Raw genomic sequence first — 13,385 nt, forward strand, 5'->3', positions numbered from 1 at the left:
GGATCTGGACTGGAATTACCATGACAATATTGTTCACTATATTGCATTTTCAATGTTCACGTTGCATTGTGGGTGGCACGGTGGCGCAGTGGTAGTGCTGCTGTCTCGCAGTAAGGGGGCCCGGGTTCGCTTCCCGGGTCCTCCCTGCGTGGAGTTTGCATGTTCTCCCCGTGTCTGCGTGGGTTTCCTCCCACAGTCCAAAAACATGCCAGTTAAGTGCATTGGTGATTCTAAATTGTCCTTAGTGTGCACTTGGTGTGTGTGGGTGGGTTGGCACCCCTGCATGGGATTTGTTCTGCCTTGTGCCCTGTGCTGCTGGGATTGGCTCCAGCAGAGCCCTGTGTTAGGATATAGCGGATTAGAGAATGACTGAGTGACTTTATATATATCATTTTTTTTAATTAAATGCTTTTCGTTTATGTCTGATCGGATAATTTTATAATGGCGAGGGTCGAATTGGGGCAGGGATGGGTGCTGAACAGCGGATTGCTGTTGGCGTCTGTACCGTTGGAAACATGGACTTCCTGTTATTAGGCGTATTTTTAAATCAAATATCCCATGGCACCTTTGTGAGCAGATCAAATTTACCAGGGGGGCCAGGGTGGGGCCAATGTTTTTTCATGGGGGCACAGAACAAAAAAAAACAAAAAGGCAATATTTAATTGTTTAATATATTAAGTGAATTTATTTGGAGCACAAACAAAATGAATTGAACATTTAACAATAAAAAATACAAATGACTTTCAAACAAAAGATTTCACATACTGTACATATGCACAATAAACCTTTAAACAAATTTGACTTTTTGTACAGTAACATTTCTCTTTTTTTTTTCTTTTTATGTAGGTATTGCATTTATTTTGTTATAAAGTGACTTTTTTACAGGATGAAACTTAAATGTACACTCACATTTTCTGTTCAGTAATCTTTCATCCTCTAGCACTGGCAACACAGTAGCCATCCATTAATCCATTTTCCACCCCGCTGAATCTGAACACAGGGTCACGGGGGTCTGCTGGAGCCAATCCCAGCCAACACAGGGCACAAGGCAGGAACCAATCCCGGGCAGGGTGCCAACCCACCGCAGACACAGTAGCCTGTAACATTATAATAACAGTATTCTGCGTTTGTGATTTCTTGCAAAACGGTCCACAAATGCATCAATGCCCGGTTCCTCCCTGTGTGGATAGCGCTTTGAGTACTTAGAAAAGCGCTATATAATTGTAATGAATTATTATTATTTTTATTTATTATCAAGGTTCAAAGCCTTGGCTCTTCTGGATTCGATGCTTCGCACCCCTAGATTGCTAAGACGCACATATTACTGTAAGTAATTAATTAAAATTTTATGTCTTCAGCACAGGGGCCATAACAGGGACCAGGGCCAGTTCTACAGGAGCACTGGTCCCCGTTGGCCCCCGTCTAAAACCGCCACTGTTTGTGAGCCATACACCCTGATGGTAGATCCAGCCGTGCATATAATAGTCCTCACTATTGACTGAATATCAAGGAGTCCATCCATCCATCCATCCATCCATTGTCTCCCGCTTATCCGAGGTCGGGGTCGCGGGGGCAGCAGCTTGAGCAGAGATGCCCAGACTTCCCTCTCCCCAGCCACTTCTTCTAGCTCTTCCGGGAGAATCCCAAGGCGTTCCCAGGCCAGTCGAGAGACATAGTCCCTCCAGCGTGTCCTGGGTCTTCCCCGGGGCCTCCTCCCGGTTGGACCATGCCCGGAACACCTCACCAGGGAGGCGTCCAGGAGGCATCCTGATCAGATGCCCGAGCCACCTCATCTGACTCCTCTCGATGCGGAGGAGCAGCGGCTCTACTCTGAGCCCCTCCCGGATGACTGAGCTTCTCACCCTATCTTTAAGGGAAAGCCCAGACCACCCTGCGGAGGAAACTCATTTCAGCCGCTTGTATTCGCGATCTCGTTCTTTCGGTCACTACCCATAGCTCATGACCATAGGTGAGGGTAGGAACATAGATCGACTGGTAAATTGAGAGCTTCGCCTTGCGGCTCAGCTCCTTTTTCACCACGACAGACCGATGCAAAGCCCGCATTACTGCGGATGCCGCACCGATCCGCCTTTCGATCTCACGCTCCATTCTTCCCTCACTCGTGAACAAGACCCCGAGATACTTGAACTCCTCCACTTGGGGCAGGATCTCGCTACCAACCCTGAGAGGGCACTCCACCCTTTCCGGTTGAGGACCATGGTCTCGGATTTGGAGGTGCTGATTCTCATCCCAGCCGCTTCACACTCGGCTGCGAACCGATCCAGAGAGAGCTGAATCAAGGAGTCCAAATTAATATAAAAAAGTGGTCTCTTAAGTGACTAAGTAGGACTGAGGGATCTTTACAACTCAATTTGATGTTATTTTAGGGGATTTAAGTGGATAGGACTGGTGAACTTTGATGGCCTGAATGGCCTCTTCTCATCTAAATTGTTCCAATGCTCTAAGAATGAAAAGAAGGAGTCAGGATTATGGCAGAACTAATGCTGTTATGGGGAGAAGGAAGACAGCCTTGAAGTGACCCCAAGATGGGAGGGAGACAAGAGCAGGCATCAGGGTACCACAGTGAGTAGTGCCAGGGGTGCCTGGAGTCCAAGCTGAAGAGAAGGATGGCAGCCATGTTCTTTTTGACCTCACAGTCTTAGACCTAACCTATTTATTGAAATGTAACATCACTAACTGAAATGATTACTATAAAAAATGCAATTTTAAATTCAAATAATTATATGTCTTTTAGGATTGCTCTCTAACATTGCAGTTTAATACCAACCAAATATACTGTTTACCACTCTTTTTTATTAGTTCCATTGGTCTCTATGAGCGTTCCTTCATTTTGTGGTTCACAGAAAAGTTTTTGCAGACCCCATTCACCTAACCTGCATGTCTTTGGACTGTGGGAGGAAACCAGAGAATACAGTCATATGAAAAAGTTTGGGAACCCCTCTCAGCCTGCATAATAATTGACTCTCCTTTCAACATAAAAGATAACAGTGGTATGTCTTTCATTTCCTAGGAACATCTGAGTACTGCAGTGTTTTCCGAGCAAAGATTTTTAGTGAAGCAGTATTTAGTTGTATGAAATTAAATCAAATGTGAAAAACTGTGGGTCCCCTTGTAATTCTGCTGATTTGAATGTCTGTCACTGCTCAATGCTGATTACTTACAACGCCAAATTGTTTGGATGAGCTCGTTAAGCCTTTAACTTCATACACAGGTGTGTCCAATCATGAGATATAAAGGTATTTAAGGTGGTCAATTGCAAGTTGGGCTTCCTTCCCTTTGACTCTCCTCTGAAGAGTGACAGCATGGGATCCTCAAAGCAACTCTCCAAAGATCTGAAAACAAAGATTGTTGAGTCTCATGGTTTAGGAGAAGCTACAAAAAGCTATCTCAGAGGTTCAAACTGTCAGTTTCAACTGTAAGGAATGGAATCAGGAAATGGAAGGCCACAGGCACAGTTGCTGTTAAACCCAGCAGGTCTGGCAGGCCAAGAAAAATCCAGGAGCGGCATATGGGCAGGATTGTAAGAATGGTGACAGACAACCACAGATCACCTCCAAAGACCTGCAAGAACATCTTGCTGCAGATGGTGTATCTGTACATCGTTCTACAATTCAGCACAATTTGAACAAAGAACATCTGTATGGCAGGGTGATGAGAAAGAAGCCCTTTCTGCACTTACACCAAAAACAGAGTCGCTTGTTGTATGCAAATGCTCATTTAGACAAGCCAGATTAATTTTGGAACAAAGTGCTTTGGACTGATGAGACAAAAATGGAGTTATTTGGTCAGAACAAAAAGCGCTTTGCATAGCGGAAGAAGAACACCGCATTCCAAGAAAAACACCTGCTACCTGCTGTCAAATTTGGTGGAGGTTCCATCATGCTGTGGGGCTGTGTGGCTAGTTCAGGGACTGGAGCCCTTGTTAAAGTCGAGGGTTGGATGAATTCAACCCAATTTTAACAAATTCTTCAGGATAATGTTCAAGCATCAGTCACAAAGTTGAAGTTACGCAGGGGTTGGATATTCCAACAAGACAATGACCCAAAACACAGTTCGAAATCTACAAAGGCATTCATGCAGAGGGAGAAGTACAATATTCTGGAATGGCCGTCACAGTCCCCTGACTTGGATATCATTGAAAATCTATGGGATGATTTGAAGCAGGCTGTCCACCAAATGTAACTGAATTGGAGAGATTTTGTATGGAAGAATGGTCAACAATACCTCCATCCAGAATCCAGAGACTCATCAAAGGCTATAGGACAGCATTTAGAAGCTGTTAGATTTGCAAATGGAGACTCAACTAAGTATTGATGTCATAGCTCTGTTGGGGTGCCCACATTTATGCACCTGTCTAATTTTGTTATGATGCATATTGCATATTTTCTGTCACTGCTGAAATACTACTGTTTCCATAAGGCATGTCAGATATTAAAAGGAAGTTGCTACTTTGAAAGCTCAGCCAATGATAAACAAAAATCCAAAGAATTAAGAGGGGTTGCCAAACTTTTTCATATGACTGTAAGTAGGCTCTATGTAGACAGGTGGAATAAAGGTGTCAGCCAAGTAATAATAATATTATTATTATTATTAATAATAATAATAATAATAATAATAATACTTTTTGGTCATGGAATGGCATTAATGCTGGTCATAGGTTGATTGGCGAATAATTTACCAGTGTGGATGTATAATTGACTGAGTCTGCTCTATGAAGGTCTACCATTCTGATCAAGCTAGTCTTCACCTTGCGCTAACTTTCATAAGGATAGAGACCATCACACTCCCCTCGCCTCCACATACCCTGTACTGAGTAAGCTCAGAAATTGGGATGGGTGGATGAAATGGAATGTGTACATGGTGGACATTTTAGAGGATGATCGGGGTACCTCTTGATGATTTCTGTTTGAATGTTGGAGTGTTAATTGGAAGTATATTGTTACTGCAAATGCAAATGCCCACTCCTTTCCGTTAGAGCTGTGGCAGGCTGTTGGCCACCCCTCAACAGTTTTACATGGCAGGTTATGGGCAGGTGCAAACTGAAAAAAAATGGAAAATGCTAATTTCTCCAGCAACCTTCAGCCTGATTTTAGTTATCATTCTGCAGTCCCAGAAGTCATGCTACCTACTCTTCAGAGGAGGTTATTCACCTGAAGTTCAGGCCGGGACCATTTAGGAAAAGCTTGGGTTGCTGCTGGAAGAGGTACTGGTGAGGCCAGCAGGGGGCGCTTACACTGTGGTCTGTGTGTGGATTCCAATGCCCCAGTGCAGGGACAGGGACATTGTGCTGTAAAAATGATGGCGTCCTTCAGATGAGGCGTAAAATTGAGGTCTTGACTCTCTGTGGTCATAAAAGATCCCTGGGCATCCTTTGTAAGAGTAGGGTGTATCCGACGTCCAGTCTAAATTGCCCACCATGGCCTGGTCATTCTGGCCCCCTAATCATCTCCTGTCTCTGTCTCTGTCTCTCTCTCTCACCACTTCACCACCTAACTGCTAATGTGTGGTAAACGCACTGGTGCAAAAATGGCTGCTGTTTCATCATCCAGGTGGATGCTACATATTACTGGTGGTTGAAGTGGCTCCCCACTCAATGTGAAAAGCACTTTGAGTAGTTAGGAAAGTGCTATACAAATATAAAGAATTATTATTATTATTCATCCATTTTCTGAATCCGAACACAGGGTCACGGGGGGTCTGCTGGAGCCAATCCCAGCCAACACAGGGCACAAGGCAGGAACCAATCCTGGGCAGGGTGCCAACCCACCGCAGGACACACACAAACACACCCACACACCAAGCACACACCCGGGCCAATTTAGAATCGCCAATCCACCTAACCTGCATGTCTTTGGACTGTGGGAGGAAACCGGAGCGCCTGGAGGAAACCCACGCAGACACGGGGAGAACATGCAAACTCCACGCAGGGAGGACCCGGGAAGCGAACCCAGGTCCCCAGGTCTCCCAACTGCGAGGCAGCAGCGCTACCCACTGCGCCACCGTGCCACCCATTATTATTATTATTATTATTATTATTATTATTCCCACTTGGCAAGTAAGAAGTGTAGGAGCCTCACCCTCACCTTGGACATCTGTGTCTCTTGCAGGACCTTCTGGCACACGGACCCTGCCCTCTTTTTTGGGTGATAAGATCACGGTTATTCTTGGTTGCACAAAAGCAGTACACTTCACATTCGATTGACCGTACCTTAATCGAGAGCACCTTACTTTAGTTATCCTAAAGCAAATTATAAAGTCTGAGTAGAGGTGCGTTGATAACTACCGATTAATAAACTTGCTGAATCTCTTGTAATGTATCTTGTTATTTGTCCTCACAGGTGGCGCAGTGGTAGTGCTGCTGCTTTGCAGTAAGAGACTGTGGAAGATTGTGGATTCGCTTCCCAGTTCCTCCCTGTGTGGATAGCGCTTTGAGTACTGAGAAAAGTGCTATATAAATGTAATGAATTATTATTTGTGTTACTCTGTATTGTACTCTCGCTTACTTTGTTTGCAGATTATGAAAGGTGCTATGTAACCCATCTATCTATTACTGAATTGCTGAATTCATTCCAAGGTTGGAGCTTATCTCAAAAGCAAATACCAACAAAGGACACACTCGCACATGCACACCTAAACTCATCATGCATGCCAAGTTTTGTGGTATCTAACTTGTTCATTCACAGCAATATGAGAGGAAAACTAGAGAATAAAAGCCACATGGACACAAGGAGAATGTGTAAACATCAAGGAACCCAAACAGAATTGGGTGATGTTAAGAGTGGTGTTTTTACTATGTTTAAATGATTTGATTAGGAATAAATGTAACAAGATGCAGTCTGCAGATGATACCAAACTAGATGGACTGGAATCCATACCAGCAACAGTGAAAGGGATGGTCTACAGGATGGTAGTGAGAGCAGCTCTGAATATATGGGCTGGAGACGGTGGCACTGACCAAAAACAGGACTCAGAGCTGGAGGTGGCAGAGTTAAAGATGTCAAGGTTTGCATTGGGTGTGACGAGGATGGACAGGATTAGAAATGAGGACACTTGAGGGTAAGCTCAGGTTGGATGGTTGGAAGAAGAAGAAATGTAAAGTATTACACGTAGGATGTAAAAATGTTAGGTTTGAAATCACAATGGGAGGTCTGAAAAGCGGAAGTGCACATTATGAGAAGGATTTAGGAGTTGTAGTGGACTCTAAGCTATCAACTGCTAGACAGTGTTCAGAAGCCATTAGGATGTATGATGTGTGGAGTACAAGTCACAGAAGGTTCTGCTCAAGCTTTATAACACACTGGTGAGGCCTCATCTTGAGTACAGGGTGTAGTTTTGGTCTCCAGGGTACAAAAAGGACATAACAGCACTAGAAAAAGGTCCAGAGAAGAGCGACTAGGCTGATTCCAAGACTGCCAGGAATGAGCTATAAGGAAAGATGAAAGGAGTTGAACCTGTTCAGTTTAAGCAATAAGGTATGTGGAATATGGCCGGCAGTTTCTCCTGGCCAATACCCCCAAGCCGCCAGATGGAGCCCTCCCTACAATACGGAGGTGCCTCGAATGCCAGCAGGGCATCATGGACATTGGAGTTTTTATTCACAGCCCTGCTGGATACCGTGGTGGCCACCAGAGGACGCCGCAGGGCGGCCCAAAGACTTGTATTTTCCCTATAACCCGGAAGTACGTCCTAGTCACAGCAACAGAGGAAATGATGTACTTCTGGGATGAAGAAAAGGAGTTTTCACCTGATCCGGAAGTGTTAAGAGTCACATGGACAGAGGGACAGAAACACTTCCAGGTCACGAAGTATAAAAGGACAATGGGAAACCCCGGCAGATTGAGCAGAGTTGGGAGGAAGGGTGACTGAGCTGCTGGGAGGTGTGGAGGATTGTGATTGGTTATTGTGATTTGATTATTGATTTATTATTGAAGTATTGTGGAGTGGAGGGTGCTTTGTGCACATTGTTATTATAATAAAAATAACATTTAGACTTTTATCTGGTGTCTGGCGTCTAGTTGAGGGTTCAGGGGAGAGATTGCACCCCTTATCTGTCACAGGTGTTAAGAAGAGAACTGACTGAAGTGTTTAAAATTATGAAGGGAATTAGTCCAGTGGATCGAGATGGTTATTTTAAAATGAGTTCATCAAGAACACGGGGACACAGTTGAAAACATGTTAAGGGTAAATTTCACACAAACATTAGGAAGTTTTTCTTTACACAAAGAACGATAGACACTTGGAATTAGTGACCAAGTAGTGTGGTAGACAGTAAGACTTTAGGGACTTTCAAAACTCGACTTGATGTTATTTTAGAAGAAATAAGTGGATAGGACTGGCGAACTTTGTTGGGCTGAATGGCCTGTTCTCGTCTGGAGTGTTCTAATGTTCTAATGTTCTAATATTGAGGTACGAGTTCTCTCATATGCCGCACAAACTCAGTGAAATACAACTTAACTTCAATTTACACTGAGAACCACAGACGCATGGAATAAGCTACCAAGTAGTGTGGTAGATAATAGGATTTCAGGGACTTTCAGGGATCCAAACTTGACTTGATGTTATTTTGAAGGAGTGAAGTGGCCAGTATGGTGAACTTTGTTAGGATTAACAGCCTGTTTTCATCTATCCATCCATCCATCCATTTTCTAACCCGCAGGGTCACGGGGGTCTGCTGGAGCCAAGGCAGGAAACAATCCCGGGCAGGGTGCCAACCCACCGCAGGACACACACAAACACACCCACACACCAAGCACACACTAGGGCCAATTTAGAATCGCCAATCCACCTAACCTGTATATTTTTGGACTGTGGGAGGAAACTGGAGCGCCCGGAGGAAACCCACGCAGACACGGGGAGAACATGCAAACTCCACGCAGGGAAGCGAACCCGGGCCTCCTAACTGCGAGGCAGCAGCGCTACCACTGCGCCACCCCTGTTTTCATCTAGGTTGTTCTAATATTCTAAGAAAGAAAAGATGGAGTAAGGATCATGGCAGAGCTATTGACATTATGGGGAGAGAAAAGGCACCCTTGAAATGACCCCAAGATGGGAGGAATGGCAGCAGTAGACTTGCAGGGTCCAAGCTGAAAAGAAAGATGACTGCACCTGTAGGTTGACATCTGCTTGCGCTGAGGAGACAGTAAAGGCAGAGGAGGAGGAGGAGGTTGGGAGCATGCACTGAATTGTGCATTGCCACAACCACGACACAACGAACCACCTGGATTAATAATAATAATTCTTTGCATTTATATAGCGCTTTTCTCACTACTCAAAGTGCTCAGCAATTGCAGGTTAAGGACCTTGCTGAAGGGCCCAACAGAGCAGAGTCCCTATTGGCATTTACGGGATTCAAACCGGCAACCTTCTGATTGCCAGTGCAGATCCCTAGCCTCAGAGCCACCACTCCGCCTCAGCATCACACTGGGACGGTGTGAGTTTTTTTATGGTGGCTGGAGTGCCAATCCTGCCACCAACCACCAAGTTTTCCCTGTAAATTGAAGGACCTGCTGGCAGGGCTGGATTCAGATTAACGTCACACCTGGGTTAAGAAAGAGGCTTATGGTGGTTCTAAAAGAAAATCCTGACTGTGTTTTAACTTTGGGATTTTAACTGCTTCATTAGTTTCTTTCTTTATTTATTGGACTTTTTAACCTCCTCTTTAATCCTGTTTTCCTTATGGATTATTTATTGACTTATTTATTCTTGAAGAGCACTGCACTTTTTGCACTTTGATTTTTGAGCACTTTGCTGTTTTTGCACCTTACTCTTGCCTGTTTGTATCCTCATTGCCCTAAGTTCATCTCGGTATGTGACTATTGGTGGTCCTGGGCTTAAGTGGGTTACGGCAGCTGCAGTCAGCACGGATTGTCACACACAATGTCATGTTAGTGAATAAGGCAACCCAGCAGAATGAAACAGAAATTCAATTCAAGGCACACCACAAGTTACAGGAAGTACAAAAGCTGGATTTGCCAATTGCCAAGAAGAGACACTGGATAGGTGGAATTGTGTCATTTTTAGTACTGTCAGGGGCTTTGTCGTTTAAGTTCATTTTATAAAAAAAAGATTGATGGTGTAATAGATGGCTGGCAGCTCAAACCAGCCGGGGCACCCATAAAATGTAAGGATGGGGGAAGGCAACCACTTTGGGACAATACTTCCCTCAGGACGTTAGAGGGCAGCTTCCCTGCAGTGTAGCAGTGCCCCAGATTCCCACAGGGCACCATGGGACATGTGGTTTTATACCACAGCTCTGCAGGGTACCATGGGTGCCACCAGGGGACTCTGAAAGAGAACCTGGGGAGTCAGGTTTTCCCCATAGTCTGGAAGTACAAAGTCACGAAGAAGGAAGCCCCGAAGTACTCCGGGCTGATTAAAGAACTGGGATTCTCCATCTGACTCGGAAGTGCTAGCATGTCAAGTGGGAGGAAGAACAGAAGCACTTCCGGGTCAAGAACTTCATAAAGGACTGCTGAAGACCCAGCAAGTGAGCCAGAATTGGGTGGAGGTGGACAAAGCTTGTTAAGAGGTGTGGAGGAGAATAAGAAAGAGAATAGTGATTATTGTAGTTTTATTTAATTGTCTATAGATGGCTGTGGTGCTTATGGCACTATTATTGAGAAAAAAAATAATAAAAATAATTCTCAGTGCTTTTACCTTGGGTCCTGAGCGTCTGAGTGTTAGGTTTAAAGGGGCAACAGTGACCCCTAGCATCTTACAATGAATTGATTAATTAATTGATGAGAGCACGTTTATGGGTACACGTTTTCAGGTATGGGGAAGCGGCACAAGCGTCCATGGGATGGAAAGTCAGTACATGCTGTTTTTCAATGGAAAGACTTAAGTTGTCATGGAGAACGGAGATTGCAAAGTTTAGGATTCAATGGGCTTCACTGGAGGCCTGTGGCAGGCTGGCACTGACTAATATCTATTATAAAAAAGAAATCTTAGGTGGGAGACGAGGGAGACGAGACATGATCTTCTCAGAAGACACTTTGAAGTCCCGTGAGACTACTTGCACGACACACCCTACTTATAAACAAATTCTCGGAGACACTTTAACGTTTCGCGAGACAAAGAAGTGAGATTAAAGGACAGCTGCTGTACAGACTTTTAAATGATCGACGCACAGCGCGATATGCAGATCACGCAGCACGGCACTAGCAGCCCCGAGGGATTCATTTACTACAGCTTTATTACTGGCAAATATCAAGAAATAAAAACTGAATGAAAATGAATGAAATGAAAATAACAATCTCTTTAAATTGTATATCCGGATAACCAAACCCGGGGGTTGGTGAGTGAAGCGAGCAGGGGGCAGAGCCCCCTAGTCAAACAAGAAAATAAATAAATCTTAAGTTTCTCATGTCGCATAATCCACATATTTAAAGTTATGTTCCCTTAAGAGACTACATCTTGCCGGAAGAAGGGGCCCGAGTTGCCTCGAAAGCTTGAATATTGTAATCTTTTTCGTTAGCCAATAAAAGGTGTCATTTTGCTTGGCTTTTCTCTACATTCATAATGGCTAACACGCTACAACACCCTAGTACTTAACGAGACTACAAAAGGAATTTGTTTTGTTTTTTAAATGAATTCAACAGATGGATAACACTGTCTTAAAGAGGCAGTTGTAATATTTCAACCAGGCTCTCTTCACTGACTCAAGTGTGCTTTTCATTTCTTTTATCCTTTTGTTGTCTTTGAGAAATTATTTTCCATATTAGACAGTGTGACAGATTGCCTAAACAGTAATATGCAGTGACCGAGTTGTCATGTCAGTTTTCTTAACCCAGGTTGCAGAAGGTACTGAAAGCCTATCCCAGCTGGCACAAAGCACAAGGGTGCCAATCCATCAGACTCACATGACACCCTGTATAGGCCATAAGCCTGCCTTTTTAGTTTTGGGGCTAGGCTAACAGTGGTGAGGCCTACTCTTTGGGGTCAGACCTAAGTGAAGTACTGCACTGACTTGTGTGTGTGTGTGTTATGAGTAGGAGTCACAAACTTGATGAAAAGGAGTTAAGGGCTCCAGAAAGACCCATAAAGACAAGTCAGCACTGCCACAAGTCAGCACAAATTGATACTTTTGTGTAAATGTCATCTATATGTCTTTTTTTAATTTATTTTGATTCCTTTGTTTATATTGTGAGGTTAAACTCTTTTGGGACTCCCCTCAATGGGATGAAATGCCGAAGAGAATCCCGAAGTATGATCTGTGGAAGACAGCTTATCAGTCGCTGGGGCAACCACAGGCTCTCAGCGCTGCAGTGGCTCGCAACAAAAGCAAATCTGGGGCGGAGTGGTAGCTCTGAGGCTAAGGATCTGCGCTGGTATCCTGAAGGTTGCTGGTTCGAATCCCCGTCACTACCAAAAGAGATCCTGCTCTGCTGGGCCCTTGAGCAAGACCCTTAACCTGTAATTGCTCCAGGGGCATTGTACAATGGCTGACCCTGCGCTCTGACCCCAAGGGGTATGCAAAAACTAAAAAATTCCTAATACAAGAAATTGTATAAGGCGAAATAAAGAACAAAAAAAAATAATCTGAGCCGACTATGCTATAAGTGTGTGTCGTCGATGGGTGATGCAGGGCACAGTATTACTTGGCCACTAACATGACCATGACCCTGTGTATAGGAGAGTGGCAGATCCCACCAGAATAAATAGTTGTGCTGTTCCTGTTTCAAGCTGAATAAAGCTGGTGTTGCTAAAGTACTGAGACTCAGCTTCGTGTTATGGGGTGCAAGACAGAGACTCGCACGTCACAATATAATATTACTGGCCATTTAGTTTCTGTGTATCTACGTATCCTCTTGTATCCTCCATGTGTTTTGTGGATGGCCTCCCAATAGGTGGGGCCACCTGCCCATCATCACAAGACACTGCCCTCCACCCTGTAAAGGCTGAGGAAAGCCCACAGTGCCTGGTGGTTTATTGACAAATTTGTGTGATTTCATTTGCTGATTGTTCTATCCTTTTCTTTGGTGAATCTATTGTTCTGTTATTTGACCATTCTTGGATTTTGTATTGGGATTTTACTATTGGAATTACATATTTTGAAGTCATTATCTTCTGTGATTTTTTCCTTGTGGTCCTCTGAGATTATTTTTGATTAGCAGAGCTTCTTGTAGAAATAAACCTTTTTATTTATAAAGGTTCCTTGGAGCCCTTTTTATGATTAGCTGGGGTTTGATGATTACACTCCATTAGTGAGCATTTTGAGTCATTGTTCAGGACTCTGTGCTTGGGGACTCTTTAGACGAGGCACACCTAGTACAGCTTGTCCTGGACCACTACCTGCCGGGCCCAAAGTGGAAAAAACTGGGTTAGCAATTCAAAATATAAGAAACTGGCTGTGCTACCTGTCT

Source organism: Erpetoichthys calabaricus, chromosome 2 (genome assembly GCF_900747795.2).
Source record: "Erpetoichthys calabaricus chromosome 2, fErpCal1.3, whole genome shotgun sequence".
In the NCBI taxonomy this organism is placed as follows: domain Eukaryota; kingdom Metazoa; phylum Chordata; class Cladistia; order Polypteriformes; family Polypteridae; genus Erpetoichthys; species Erpetoichthys calabaricus.